Below are 16,306 nucleotides of genomic sequence, written 5' to 3'. Positions count from 1 at the left end.
CATGGAGGGCAGCGGATCCGAGTTCTACACCTCCAGACCAGTCGACCCCGAGCTCATCCCACACTCCCCCGAGGAGGAGATGGACGTCTTGCTTGCGCTCCGCCTTTCCCGGGAGGAGGTCACCCAACGGCAATGCCGTCGGGAATCCATAGCGTTCGCCGAATGGTGCATGGATCCGGCACTAAGTGTGCCATCCCTGCCTCACTATAGGCAGTGCGATCCATCCGTCGTCCGAATATGGTGGCGGAGGCGCAACCCCTCTGTTGGCGCGCCGAGGTGATGGGCGTACCATGTGCGTCGTCAGACACAAACATGGGGCGTTGTGGCCGCCGTGTGAAGCAGCGGGCGCGGGAGGCGGTGAAGCCCTAGCGGCGGTGGGTGTTGGCGAGGCGGAGTCGCATTCTCCGCGTCCCATACGGTGCACTGGTCCGGGCGCCGCAACCACGTCATGGTGGATGTCGTCGGCTCGTCCCAGGACGGACGCATCATCGATCTGACGTCCATCGACATTGTCAGGGTTCCGGGCTCCGACGAGGAAGAGTAGGGCAGTGGAGACGGCGGCGCCTTGATTCTCGTGAGCTGGCTTGTGTCCCATGCCTACTCTACCTTGTTGACAAACGGACCAACACTCTGGGGAGGGTCACCGGACATGGGCAGGGTGGAGGCGGACGAGCTCCTCTTAAAGATCGGTTTATGTTGCATGTAATAATATGGATTTGAGATTTCTAATTTAAGGTATTCAGTTATATAGTGGTTTATTTAAGGCGTGATCAATCACTATCCACAGACGCGCTTGATTTGAAGGATTGAATTTGTCAAATCCGGCCCTAGATGCACTTAGGGACCAGGCATAAAGTTGATAGGACATGTTTGGTTCACCTCAGGTAATGTATCCGACATTTTGTAATCAAAGTATATCCGTTCCATGAGTACATGCATTCCACGAACGGTTTTCGTCTATTATCAATTTGTTTAGGACTCCGATAAGTACATGACGTCAAGTACGTGCACATGACAAAATAAATGTTTTTTGTAACAATTTATATTAGTTGCAAGTTTAGTGGGCAAGCATGTCAAAATCTACCTTAGTTTACTTTTTGCCAGGAAAATTGCCGTGCTTGTAGATAAAATTTGCCATCCAGTATCAACTAAAATTGCCATAAAAACATTCGTTTTTCATGTGCGCGTACATGATGTTATCAGAGACTTATCATTTCCATTTTCTTAATGGAATTCGCCTCTTATCTCTTCCCAGGCGATATCAAGGCGAAGCGGTTCGTGACCCTACGCCGCTGCAACTGCCGGCTCCCCTTCCCTCCGCTCATTGCTCCGATGATGACGGCTGGGCGAGGAAGTCCCGGTTCCTTCTGTCGAGCATCTAGGTATATGATTGTTTGTCGGGTGACACTGCTTGGTCGGTGTTGATGCCTTCATCATGAATAAAAGTTTCCAGGCCACTGCCTCGATGACATTCTGTGATGGCATCAAGAAGGCGCATATTTGTGTCCAGGCGATGCCTTCAAGACAACGGTGGAGGTCTTGTCAGGGGTCATGTTTCTTCTGCTTTGTCCGCGCCACACCAGTGGTTCCTCCAACGCCATCGCAGAGTCAGAAGTGTGTCTTGGAGGTGGTTGGTGCTGCCGCACCGGTGCACCAAGAGATGGTTGGCCAAAGAGATCCAAGAGATGTGCACCAAGTGTTTCTTCGACGGCAAAAATGGGCGAAGGTTTTGGAGCCTCTTGGCGTCGTCGTTGTTCGAGACCTTTAGGGTCGTGATCCAAGAGGGGTTGAGATTTTCTCTGGCCGACAACCCACAACGACAAGTGCAACGCCGTTCACGGCCTCGCCTGTTCATAGGCTCACAACATAGCTTTGCTGCTATGGTTTATCTTGGATCTTGACTTAGTGGAGACCGTTTCCTCCCCTCTCCGGTGAACGCTTCGACGATGGTGGTGGTCGAAGTTTTTGGTCAATGTATTGGTGGTTGCAGGTTTTGCAATTTTCCTTTCTTGGGAGTGTTTCCTGAACCTTCTCCTGGTGTGCTATTTCTTTGGATATCTCTAGAGAGATGCTACATTTGTTGTAATTTGCTGATCTTGTTAATATAAATGTGACACTTCTTGTAAAAAAATTGTAATCAAAGTGCACTTTATTAGGTGAGGCATTGAATGAAAATGTGATCTGTTTGGTTCAACAAAGTGATGATTTCTTAAACAATGCATCGTTTGGTTGGCCATGTATTGGGATTACACAATGTAATTGAAGTAGCATCTCAACAAATGAACAAGAGTGAATGCAAAACTAACACTGATCTGCATGGTTGACATGTCCATGCCATACATCCTACGCAATAGACTTCTTCTAGACAGAAATGGGCCAAAATTCAAGATACTATTTGAACAAAATTCAAGCTATCAAAAAGCTCATTGGCATAAAATTCAAGCTAACGCCCTTAAAGGGGCCATTAGCACAAAATGCGTTCACACATGCTAATTAATACCCAAGAAGACAAGTCATTTTCTCATTGTTGAACAATAGCAATGGCATTCATGTGATCTCCATCAAGTAACACAACATCTCTTCATTATCACCACCGACAGTGGTGGTCCTTATCTTTGATTTGCATCATCTCGCACAAGATTGAACCAACAAAAACTTATCATTTCTCTAACTCAGGTCACAATACATGTCACAATTCTGTAGAATTGCGAATACAAAAACTTTGCACACATGATTTGACATGAAAAATGGTCCTGATGCATGGACTAATTAGATGTGACTCCAACCAAGGAAAACAAATGTTGAATTCCCAGATGTAAGAAGGATATTCTACTACCAAGTTGGATTTCATCTCTTCATGGTGGCACACATGAAATTTGCATAATAATAAACAATAAAAACTTAAATGGCAGTGTTGCACATTTTTTTATCCAATAAACCAATGTGCATAGCCTAGTTGTTGGAATCTATAAAAGCAAGTTCAGTCAATAGCCACACGGGTTTGGTTCAACAATGGGATGGTGAGTGCAACAATAAAAACAAATGACAGTTAAGTATTGATCAGACTATTCTTTAATAGGGAAAGAACAAGATAACAATGCATAACTATCAGTTAACATTATAACAAGATAACAATGCATGAAGTTAACTTACCAAGAGTTTTCTTAACATAATCCATCCTCAGATTCCCGGAAGTGCAAACATCATATGCATTTCTTCTGGAGCTTTGGCAAACAAGCTACCGACATTCACAATAACTCCATCCTAGTGAATCCAAGCCTGGATAATTCACTGATAGATTTCTCTTTTGAACTTCCTGGAATAAATGTCTATCACAGTTATCAATGTCCTGGAGCGCATCTTCTCTAAAGTATGCACGTCTAGACTCGCGCCTATTGCTGAGAGGATGAATCACCCACTCTAGACAGCATTCCTAAAAGGGAGAAGAATCCATGACGGGATACTCTCCCTCCATGAGATTGTCCACGAGGTGCGATCGCGTGGGCAGAAGGGTGTATTTCTGAAGCTGGACTTCCAGAAAGCATATGATCGGCTTGACTGGGACTTCCTGCGCTTAGTCATGCAGCGCAGGGGCTTTGAGGACAGATGGTGCAACTGGATTATGCAGTTGGTATGGTCTAGCAAGACTGCGATAAACATTAACGGAGAGGTGGGACCTTTCTTTGCGGCATCGGTGGGGGTGAAGCAAGGGGACCCGATATCCCCCATTCTCTTCAACCTTGCCGTGGACGCGCTGGCGGGTATCCTGGACAAGGCTAGGCATGCCGGCCACATCTCGGGGGTGGTCGGTCACCTCATTCCGGGAGGGGGGGTCACTCACCTTCAGTACGCCGATGACACCATGATTATGGTGGAAGGCTCTGCCCTTTACATAGTTAACCTTAAGTTCCTACTCCTCTGCTTTGAGGCTATGTCGGGACTCAAGATTAACTTTGACAAGAGCGAGGTCGTCGTTTTAGGTTACCCTGCAGGCTAACATCTTCCCCATTACATACTTGGGGATGCCGTTGGCAGACTCGAAGATCCTGACAAGTGCATTTGACCCGCTAGTGGGACGAGTGGCCTCTCGGGCTGAGCCCTGGCGAGGACGGTTTACTTCCAAGGGGAGTAAAGTGGTCCTGATTAGCTCGAACCTTGCGAGCCTCCCCATGCTTATGATGGGGTTGTACATTCTTCCGGAAGGCGTCCATAGTGCCTTCGATAAGGACCTCGCTAGGTTCTTTTGGCAAGCGGCCAATGGCTGCCAAAAATACCACATGGTAAAATGGGCGGATATCTGCATGCCTAAGGACCGGGGTGGTCTGGGCATCATTGCCTCCTGCCGCATGAACGTGGCCCTCATGCTGAGATGGGTCTGGTGGATTCTACGCGGCGAGGGAGGGTTATGGCTGCAACTCATTCAGGCAAAATACCTTAGGGGAGAACCGCTCTTGGCTTGCTCCCAGACGGATGGCTCACTATTCTGGCGAGCCATCCAAAGGATCAAGGAGGACATCCGCTTAGGGATTTCCTTCTCCTCAGGGAACTGGCATGGGATCCAATTCTGGCTGGATCCCTGGCTGGGCACGGAGCCATTACGCGTCGCCTTCCCTAGCCTATTCTCGATTTGTGTGGATCCGTCTATTCTTGTGGCCATGGCCTTCCAAGATGGACAATGGAACCTTGAGTTTCGTCGCATGTTCGGACCGACCGAGAATAATGACTGGACTAGATTGTGGGCCGCCCTGCCACTCGTGCTCCCGGATTATCCGGACACAGTTTCATGGCGGCACACGCCGACGGCGGAGTTCTCCATGGGCACGGCATACCAGGCCCTTTGCCCGCCGACAACTATCCCTGGCTTGCCCCTCTATGGAAAGCCCCCGTCCCATTAAAGATTAAGATTTTTGTTTGGCAACTTCTACGAGATCATCTCCCCTCGGGGACGGAGGTACTTAAGCGGCACGGACCTGGGGATGCTATATGCCCTTTCTGTGCAGTACCGAAGACTGGGACCCATATTCTCTTCTCTTGTACGGCATCAAGGGTATTATGGACTTTCATCCGTGAGGTGTTGGGGCCTGACTGGGAGACCCTAAATCTCGCGGAGTTCCTTCAGCTTAGAGCTATACAGCCAGCACGACATCGCCGCCTATTTTGGCTTATTTTTGTGGCAATGTCATGGACTCTTTGGACGACTAGGAATAGGATGGTGATTGAGAAGGTTTTCCCGAAGAAGGCATCCGACTCCTTCAAATTCCTTGCTTTCTTGCAGCACTGGCACCCGCTCTTGAGGCAACGTGATCGTGATCGCCTTGGCCTGATGATGGATGCGCTTTTGGCTTCGGCGCGTCGGCTGTCGTCCTCGTAGGGCCGCTCGGCGGTAGCCACTAGGTGGCTTTTTCTTTATATTTTTCTTTTGCTTTCTTGGGCTTATCTGTGCTGTTGCCCCAGCCGTTACCTATTGGTTGTTGTTCAAACTTGGATCATGTGGACCGTTGCTTTATTTATAAAGCAGGGCGAAAGCCTATTTCGAGAGAATAGCCCCGTTCCATTCAAATTGAAATGAGACAATATAGGGTAATGTCATGAGGATTTTAACTTTAGGAATCAGAACCATTAATCTTTTATTCACTAGATTCGGCATATGGCCTCTACACTCTCCTCATTGCCCCTTTTCTTATCGAGCATTTCTTGATCCACTAGCATAAGTGCACACGACGTATTCCCCGTTTCTGCATTCTTTTGGTGCATATCAACTCGACGGTACCCTGCATCCCTCATGTTACGATCGACCCCAATTTTGTTACCACAACCATTGCCAAGGCCAAACCAACCTCTTTCCCATGAATTAAACTGATAGACTGTCAGTTGAACCCTGTTCTAGCCCGACTTCTCCGGGGAGTTAGCCACTTCCCCCTTATCCACTTGATCCTCCTCATCCGCGGGTCTCTCCTTGCCTTTGCAAAAACTTCGCTGACACTCATAACTAGCAGGAGCATCAACCCAGATTTTGTTCCGATACAACATATAGCACAACAACTCAGGGTACGGTGCCCTTCCTAGCCCATCTCTCCCTGCCAGAGTAGAACACATAGCTTCTGCATATCCCAGAAAATCCACACGAGAAGCAGAAATATGACATGCTCTCGTAGTGGATATCCAAAAATGTGCCAGTCTTGTTGTTTGCCGACTCGAGCTGCACCCACCTCATAAATGGTTCACGCACATTAATCCAAACTCTGAGCCTCACACTGTCATCGAAAGCATAGCCCTTTGCATCTGCATCCAAGTGAATGACATCTCCCAACATAGCCTTGATCCTCGCCGAGCAAGGCGGGCACAAAAGGTTGAAAGGCAGGTTCACCACCCACGCCCAGATTCTTACATGATCAAAACTAAGCTTGATGGCCGCAATCAGATGTTGAACACCTCCAATACCACATAGTGCTTTCCAACCACCCAGGGTCCTCCTTCGAGGATCCTATGTCGGTCCATGTTACCATCAATACTAGCAACAAAAGATCACACTAATGTGCAAAGCTCTGGGTATAACACATTTTCGATGAGAGACCACTTCAGATCCTCCGCTTGTTGGAAATATGCCCTAGAGGCAATAATAAAGTGGTTATTATTATATTTCCATGTTCGTGATAATTGTCTATTGTTCATGCTATAATTGTATTAACCGGAAACCGTAATACATGTGTGAATACATAGATCGTAATATGTCCCTAGTAAGCCTCTAGTTGACTAGCTCGTTGATCAATAGATGGTCATGGTTTCCTAACCATGGACATTGGATGTCATTGATAACCGGATCACATCATTAGGAGAATGGTGTGATGGACAAGACCCAATCCTAAGCGTAGCACAAGATCGTGTAATTCGTTTGCTAAAACTTTTCTAATGTCAAGTATCATTTCCTTAGACCATGAGATTGTGCAACTCCCGGATACCGTAGGAATGCTTTGGGTGTATCAAACGTCGCAACATAACTGGGTGGCTATAAAGGTGCACTACAGGTATCTCCAAAAGTATCTGTTGGGTTGGCACGAATCGAGACTAGGATTTGTCACTCCGTATAACGGAGAGGTATCTCTGGGCCCACTCGGTAATGCATCATCATAACAAGCTCAATGTGACTAAGGATTTAGCCACGGGATCATGCGTTACGGAATGAGTAAATAGACTTGCCGGTAACAAGATTGAATGAGATATAGAGATACTGACGATCGAATCTCAGGCAAGTAACATACCGATGGACAAATGGAATTGTATACAGGATTGATTGAATCCCCGACATCATGGTTCATCCGATGAGATCATCGTGGAACATGTGGGAGCCAACATGGGTATCTAGATCCCGCTGTTGGTTACTGGCCGGAGAGATGTGTCAGTCATGTCTGCATGGTTCCCGAACCCGTAGGGTCTACACACTTAAGGTTCGGAAACGCTAGAGTTGTTATGGGAAATAGTATGTGGTTATCGAAGGTTGTTCGGAGTCCTGGTTGAGATCCCGGACGTCACGAGGAGTTCCGGAATGGTTCGGAGGTGAAGATTTATATATGGGAAGTCCATTTTCAGTCACCGGAATGGTTTTGGGGGTTATCGGTATTGTACCGGGACTACCGGAAGGTGTCCGGGGGTCCACCGGGTGGGGCCACCTGCCCCGATGGGCCTAGTGGGGTGAACAAGGGAGGGAACCAACCCCTGGTGGGCTGGTGCGCCCCCAAGGGCCCCAAGGCACCTAGGGTTGGAAACCCTAGGGGTGGGGGCACCTCCCACATGGTTGGGGAGCAAGTTACCCCCTTGGCCGTCGCCCCCCCTTGTAGATGGGATCGGGGGGGGCCCTCTCCCCTTCCCCTATAAATAGTGGAGGGGGAGGGCTGCCACACCCTTCCCCTAGCGCAGCCCTCCCCTCTCCAACACCTCCTCCTCCTCCGTCACGCTTGGCGAAGCTCTGCCGAAGAACCACAAGCTCCATCACCACCACGCCGTCATGCTGTCAGAGTTCTCCCTCAACTTCTCCTCTCCCCTTGCTATATCAAGAAGGAGGAGATGTCCCTGGGATGTACGTGTGTTGAATGCGGAGGCGCCGTTGTTCGGCGCTTAGATCGGAATCGACCGTGATCTGAATCGCTGCGTGTACGACTCCACCAACCGCATTCTTGCAAGACTTCCGCTTAGCGATCTTCAAGGGTATGAAGATGCACTCCCTCTCACTCATTGCTAGCATCTCCTAGATTGATCTTGGTGACACGTAGGAATTTTTTTGAATTATTGCTACATTCCCCAACAGTGGCATCATGAGCTAGGTCTATGCGTAGATTCTATGCACGAGTAGAACACAAAGCAGTTGTGGGCAATGATTTGTTCAATTTGCTTACCTTTACTAGTATTATATTGATTCGGCGGCATTGTGGGATGAAGCAGCCCAGACCGACCTTACACATATGCTTACGTGAGACTGGTTCCAACGATTGACATGCACTTGATGCATAAGGTGGCTAGTGGGTGTCTGTCCCTCCCACTTTAGTCGGATCAGATTCGATGAAAAGGGTCCTTATGAAGGGTAAATAGCAATTGGCATATCACCATTGTGGTTTTGCGTAGGTAAGAAACGTTCTTGCTAGAAACCCATAGCAGCCACATAAAACATGCAACAACAATTAGAGGACGTCTAACTTGTTTTTACAGGATATGCTATGTGATGTGATATGGCCAAAAGGATGTGATGAATGATATATGTGATGTATGAGATTGATCATGTTCTTGTAATAGGAATCACGACTTGCATGTCGATGAGTGTGACAACCGGCAGGAGCCATAGGAGTTGTCTTAATTTATTGTATGACCTGCGTGTCAATGAAAATGCCATATAATTACTTTACTTTATTGCTAACCGTTAGCCATAGTAGTAGAAGTAATAGTTGGCGAGACAACTTCATGAAGACACGATGATGGAGATCATGGTGTCATGCCGGTGATGATGGTGTTCATTCCGCGCCTCAAAGATGGAGATCAAAAGGGAAAGATGATATTGGCCATATCATGTCACTTTATGATTTTCATGTGATGTTTGTTATGTTTACATCTTATTTGCTTAGAACGACGGTAGCATAAATAAGATGATCCCTCGCAATAATTTCAAGAAAAGTGTTCCCCCTAACTGTGCACCATTGCGAAGGTTCGTTGTTTCGAAGCAACACATGATAATCGGGTGTGATAGATTCTAACATTCGCATACAACGGGTGTAAGCAAGATTTACACATGCAAAACACTTAGGTTGACTTGACGAGCCTAGCATGTACAGACATGGCCTCGGAACACGAGAGACTGTAAGGTCGAACATGAGTCGTATAGTAGATACGATCAACATGGAGATGTTCACCGTTGATGACTAGTCTGTCTCACGTGATGATCGGACACGGCCTAGTCGATTCGGATCATGTATCACTTGGATGACTAAAGGGATGTCTGTCTGAGTGGGAGTTCATCAATGATTTGATTAGATGAACTTAATTATCATGAACTTAGTCTAAAATGTCTTTACAATATGTCTTGTAGATCAAATGGCCCACGCTAATATTGCCGTCAACTTCAACGCGTTCCTAGAGAAAACCAAGCTGAAAGACGATGGTAGCAACTATACGGGCTGGGTCCGTAACTTGAGGATCATCCTCATAGCTGCCAAGAAGGCATATGTCCTTGAAGCACCGCTAGGTGAAGCACCCATTTTCCCAGCAACTCAAGATGTTATGAACGCCTGGCAGTCGCTTAGTGATGATTACTCCCTGGTTCAGTGCGGCATGCTTTACAGCTTAGAAGGGGCTCCAAAATCGTTTTGAGCAGCACATAGCATATGAGATGTTCCAAGAGCTGAAAATGGTTTTCCAAGCTCATGCCCGGGTCGAGAGATATGAAGTCTCCGACAAGTTCTATAGTTGTAAGATGGAGGAAAACAGTTTTGTCAGCGAGCATATAGTCAAAATGTCTGGGTTGCACAACCGCTTATCTCAGCTGGGAGTTAATCTTCTAGATGGCTCGGTGATTGACAGGATCCTCCAGTCGCTTCCACCTAGATACAAGAGCTTTGTGATGAACTACAATATGCAAGGGATGGAGAAGTCCATTCCTAAGTTATATTCAATGCTGAAATCAGCGGAGGTGGAAATCAAAAAGGAACATCAAGTGTTGATGGTGAATAAAACCACTAGTTTCAAGAAAGGCAAGGGTAAGAAGAACTTCAAGAAGGACGGCAAGGGAGTTGCCACGCCCGGTAAATCAGTTGCCGGGAAGAAGCCAAAGAATGGACCCAAGCCCGAGACTCAGTGCTTTTATTGTAAGGCAAATGGTCATTGGAAGCGGAACTGCCCCAAGTACTTAGCGGATGAGAAGGCCGGCAACACCAAAGGTATATGTGATATACATGTTATTGATGTCTACCTTACCAACGCTCATAGTAGCTCCTGGGTATTTGATACCGATGCGGTTGCTCATATTTGTAACTCAAAACAGGAGCTGCGGAATAAGCGGAGACTGGCGAAGGATGAGGTGACGATGCGCGCCGGGAATGGTTCCAAGGTCGATGTGATCGCAATCGGCACGCTCCCTCTACATCTACCTACGGGATTAGTTTTAAACCTCAATAATTGTTATTTAGTACCAGCTTTGAGCATGAACATTGTATATGGATCTCGTTTAATGCGATATGGCTACTCATTTAAATCCGAGAATAATGGTTGTTCCATTTATATGAGAGATATGTTTTATGGTCATGCCCCACTGGTCAATGGTTTATTTTTGTTTAATCTCAAACGTGATGTTACACATATTCATAGTGTCAATGCCAAAAGATGTAAGGTTGATAATGATAGTCCCACATACTTGTGGCACTGCCGCCTTGGTCACATTGGTGTCAAGCGCATGAAGAAACTCCATGCAGATGGACTTTTGGAGTCTCTTGATTATGAATCATTTGACACGTGCGAACCATGCCTCATGGGCAAAATGACCAAGACTCCGTTCTCCGGAACAATGGAGTGAGCAACCAACTTATTAGAAATCATACATACTGATGTGTGCGGTCCAATGAGCGCTGAGGCTCGCGGTGGCTATCATTATGTTCTCACCCTCACCGACGACTTAAGTAGATATGGGTATGTCTACTTAATGAAACACAAGTCTGAGACATTTGAAAAGTTCAAGGAATTTCAGAGTGAGGTAGAGAACCAACGTGACAGGAAAATAAAGTTATTACGATCAGATCATGGAGGAGAATACTTGAGTCACGAGTTTGGCACACACTTAAGGAAATGTGGAATTATTTCACAACTCATGCTGCCTGGAACACCTCAGCGAAATGGTGTGTCCGAACATCGTAATCGCACTCTATTGGATATGGTGCGATCTATGATGTCTCTTACCGATCTACCGCTATCATTTTGGGGTTATGCTTTAGAGATTGCCGCATTCACTTTAAACAGGGCTCTGTCGAAATCCGTTGAGACGACACCGTATGAATTATGGTTTGGAAAGAAACCTAAGTTGCCGTTTCTGAAAGTTTGGGGATGCGATGCTTATGTCAAGAAACTTCAACCTGAAAAGCTCGAACCCAAGTCGAAAAATGCGTCTTCATAAGATACCCTAAGGAAACTATCGGGTATACCTTCTACCTCAGATCCGAAGGCAAGATCTTTGTTGCCAAGAATGGATCCTTTCTAGAGAAAGAGTTTCTCTCGAAAGAAGTAAGTGGGAGGAAAGTGGAACTTGATGAGGTACTGCCTCTTGAACCGGAAAGTAGTGCAGCTCAGGAAGATGTTTCTGTGGTGCCTACACCAACTAGAGAGGAAGTTAATGATGATGATCATGAAACTTCGGATCAAGTTGCTACTGAACTTCGTAGGTCCACGAGGACACGTTCCGCACCAGAGTGGTACGGCAACCCTGTCCTGGAAATCATGTTGTTAGGCAACGGTAAAACTTCGAACTATGAAGAAGCGATGGTGGGACCAGACTCCAACAAATGGCTTGAAGCCATGAAATCCGAGATAGGATCCATGTATGAAAACGAAGTATGGACTTTGACAGACTTGCCCAATGATCGGCAAGCCATAGAGAATAAATGATCTTTAAGAAGAAGACTGACGCGGATGGTAACATGACCATCTATAAGGCTTGGCTTGTCGCCAAGGGTTATCGACAAGTTCAAGGGGTTGACTACGATGAGACCTTCTCACCCGTAGCGAAGCTGAAGTCCGTCCGAATCATGTTAGCAATTGCCGCATTCTATGATTATGAGATATGGAAAATGGACATCAAAACGACATTCCTTAATGGTTTCCTTAAGGAAGGATTGTATATGATGCAGCCAGAAGGTTTTGTCGATCCTAAGAATGCTGACAAGGTGTGCAGGCTCCAGCGCTCAATCTATGGGCTAGTGCAAGCATCTCGGAGTTGGAACGTTCGCTTTGATGAGATGATCAAAGAGTTTGGGTTTACGTAGACTTATGGAGAAGCCTGTGTTTACAAGAAAGTGAGTGGGAGCTCTGTAGCATTTCTCATATTATATGTGGATGACATACTATTGATGGGAAATGATATAGAATTTTTGGAAAGCATAAAGGCCTACTTGAATAAGTGTTTTTCAATGAAGGACCTTGGAGAAGCTGCTTACATACTAGGCATCAAGATCTATAGAGATAGTTCGAGACGCCTCATTGGTATTTCACAAAGCACATACCTTGACAAGATATTGAAGAAGTTCAATATGGATCAGTCCAAGAAGGGGTTCTTGGCTGTATTGCAAGGTGTGAAATTGAGCACGGCTCAGTGTCTGACCTCGGCTGAAGATAGAGAAAAGATGAGTGTGATCCCCTATGCCTCAGCCATAGGGTCTATTATATATGTCATGCTATGTACCAGACCTGATGTGAACCTTGCCGTAAGTTTGGTAGGGAGGTACCAAAGTAATCCCGGCATGGAACATTGGATAGTGGTCAAGAATATTCTAAAGTACCTGAAAAGGACTAAGGATATGTTTCTTGTTTATGGAGGTGACGAAGAGCTCGTCGTAAAGGGTTACGTCGATGCTAGCTTCGACACAGATCTAGATGACTCCAAGTCACAAACCGGATACATGTACATTTTGAATGGTGGGGCAGTCAGCTGGTGCAGTTGCAAGCAAAGCGTTGTGGCGGGATCTACATGTGAAGTGGAGTACATAGCAGCCTCGGAGGCAGCACAGGAAGCTGTCTGGATGAAGGAGTTCATCACCGACCTAGGAGTTATTCCCAATGCGTCGGGCCCGATGACTCTCTTCTGTGACAACACTGGAGCTATTGCCCTTGACAAGGAGCCCAGGTTTCACAAGAAGACCAGGCATATCAGGCGTTGCTTCAACTCCATTTGTGAATATATTAAGGATGGAGACATAGATATTTGTAAAGTGCATACATATCTGAATGTCGCAGATCCGTTGACTAAACCTCTTCCGCGAGAAAAACATGATCAACACCATAACTCTATGGGTGTTCGATTCATCACAATGTAACTAGATTATTGACTCTAGTGCAAGTGGGAGACTATTGGAAATATGCCCTAGAGGCAATAATAAAGTGGTTATTATTATATTTCCGTGTTCATGATAATTGTCTATTGTTCATGCTATAATTGTATTAACCGGAAACCGTAATACATGTGTGAATACATAGATCATAATATGTCCCTAGTAAGCCTCTAGTTGACTAGCTCGTTGATCAATAGATGGTCATGGTTTCCTGACCATGGACATTGGATGGCATTGATAATGGGATCACATCATTAGGAGAATGATGTGATGGACAAGACCCAATCCTAAGCGTAGCACAAGATCGTGTAGTTTGTTTGCTAAAGCTTTTCTAATGTCAAGTATCATTTCCTTAGACCATGAGATTGTGAAACTCCCTGATACCGTAGGAATGCTTTGGGTGTACCAAACGTCACAACGTAACTGGGTGGCTATAAAGGTGCACTACAAGTATCTCCAAAAGTATCTGTTGGGTTGGCATGAATCGAGACTGGGATTTGTCACTCCGTATGACTGAGAGGTATCTCTGGGCCCACTCGGTAATGCATCATCATAACGAGCTCAATGTGACTAGGAGTTAGCCACGGGATTATGCGTTATAGAATGAGTAAAGAGACTTGCCGGTAACGAGATTGAATGAGGTATAGAGATACCGACGATCGAATCTCGGGCAAGTAACATACCGATGGACAAATGGAATTGTATACGGGATTGATTGAATCCCCGGCATCTTGGTTCATTCGATGAGATCATCGTGGAACATGTGGGAGCCAACATGGGTATCCATATCCCACTGTTGGTTATTAGCCGGAGAGATGTCTTGGTCATGTCTGCATGGTTCCTGAACCCATAGGGTCTACACACTTAAGGTTTGGTGACGCTAGAGTTGTTATGGGAAATAGTATGTGGTTACCGAAGGTTGTTTGGAGTCTCGGATGAGATCCCGGACGTCACGAGGAGTTTCAGAATGGTCCGGAGGTGAAGATTTATATATGGGAAGTCCAGTTTCAGTTGCCAGAATGGTTTCAGGGGTTATCGGTATTGTACCAGGACCACCGGAAGGTGTCCAGGGGTCCACAGGGTGGGGCCACCTGCCCCGGTGGGCCTAGTGGGCTGAACAAGGGAGGGAACCAGCCCCTGGTGGGCTGGTGCGCCCCCTAAGGGGCCCAAGGCGCCTAGGGTTGGAAACCCTAGGGGTGGCGGCGCCTCCCACATGCTTGGGGGGCAAGTTACCCCCCTTGGCCGCCTCCCCCCTTGTAGATGGGATCTGGGGGGGAGGCGTGCCCCTCTCCCCTTCCCCTATAAATAGTGGGGGTGGGAGGGCTGCCACACCCTTCCCCTGGCGCAACCCTCCCCTTTCCAACACCTCCTCCCCCTGTGTCACGTTTGGCGAAGCTCTGCCGGAGAACCACGAGCTCCATCACCACCACGCCATCGTGATGTCGGAGTTCTCCCTCAACTTCTCCTCTCCCCTTGCTGGATCAAGAAGGAGGAGACGTCTTCGGGCTGTACGTGTGTTGAACGCGGAGACGCTGTTGTTCGGCACTTAGATCGGAATCGACCACGATCTGAATCGCTGCGTCTACGACTCCACCAACCGCATTCTTACAACGCTTCCGCTTAGCGATCTTCAAGGGTATGAAGATGCACTCCCTCTCTCTCGTTGCTAGCATCTCCTAGATTGATCTTGGTGGCACGTAGGATTTTTTTTGAATTATTTCTACGTTCCCCAACATCGCCGCCTCCACATCATCATCCACCACCAGCGTGTCTTCTCTTTATCTGTTAATCCCATGTTTTCAAACATATGTCCCACACCATCGCTACTCTGATTCCCATTTGGATTGTTTGTACTCGAGCTAGCCATGGTCGTTCGTGCTTCTCCTCTCTACCCCCGATGCACACCAAGGGTGGGCAAGAACGCTAGGTCCCCCGCAATCACCGAGTACATTGACCAGGACTAGAAGAGGATTGAGCACTACAAAGGATGAACCGTAGGTTTGAGTCATGAAGATCCGAAAAATGGCCCAGCCCTGCCAGGCTACTCAGAACCCTAGAAAATGTTTCAGACCTCAAGGTAGGACAATCCATATTCCAGTTTGCAGGCTGACCTATATATATTTATCTCCATAGACCCTTGCAATAGGTACTCCCTCCATCCATATATATAGGGTCTAATGCGTTCTTCGAGATTAAGTTTGACTATTGATAATATGAACAATATGTGAGATGTATAATATGAAAAATATATCAGTGGGAACTCCTTTCACGTATGAATTTGAAGTCATGCTTTGTGTAACTTGCATGTCATATATTATTTATCTAGCATTTGGTTAAAGTTAGCCTCGAAAAACACATTAAGACCTATATAGATGGATAGAGGGAGTAGCTAAGGGCATCTCCAATGCCGACCCTCAAACTTCCTTGCATCCGCCCGGACCGCGGAAGCCATCTAACGCGGGCATGTATCAGTCCGTGGCACGGTCTGGACGTACTTTCTCCTGCAAACCGGAGACAAATGTGTGTGTGGGGGGGGAGCATTGCGGGAGTCCGGACCACTGCCACGCCCGCTTCTGACCGCCATAGCCCACCCAAAACCCACTCCCTTCCCGTGCACGCTTCCCACCCGAAGCAGTCACGACCGCTTCACAGTGTCAGTTCCTGCATTCATGCCCGGTTAGAGAGGACACGACCTCTCACTGGCGCTGACACTGATGCGGCGCGCCAACCGAGAG

The sequence above is a fragment of the Triticum urartu genome, chromosome 1A (genome assembly GCF_056163025.1).
Source record: "Triticum urartu cultivar PI428250 chromosome 1A, HENAU_Tu73, whole genome shotgun sequence".
Classification (NCBI taxonomy): Eukaryota; Viridiplantae; Streptophyta; class Magnoliopsida; order Poales; family Poaceae; genus Triticum; species Triticum urartu.
This window is presented reverse-complemented; position numbering follows the sequence as displayed.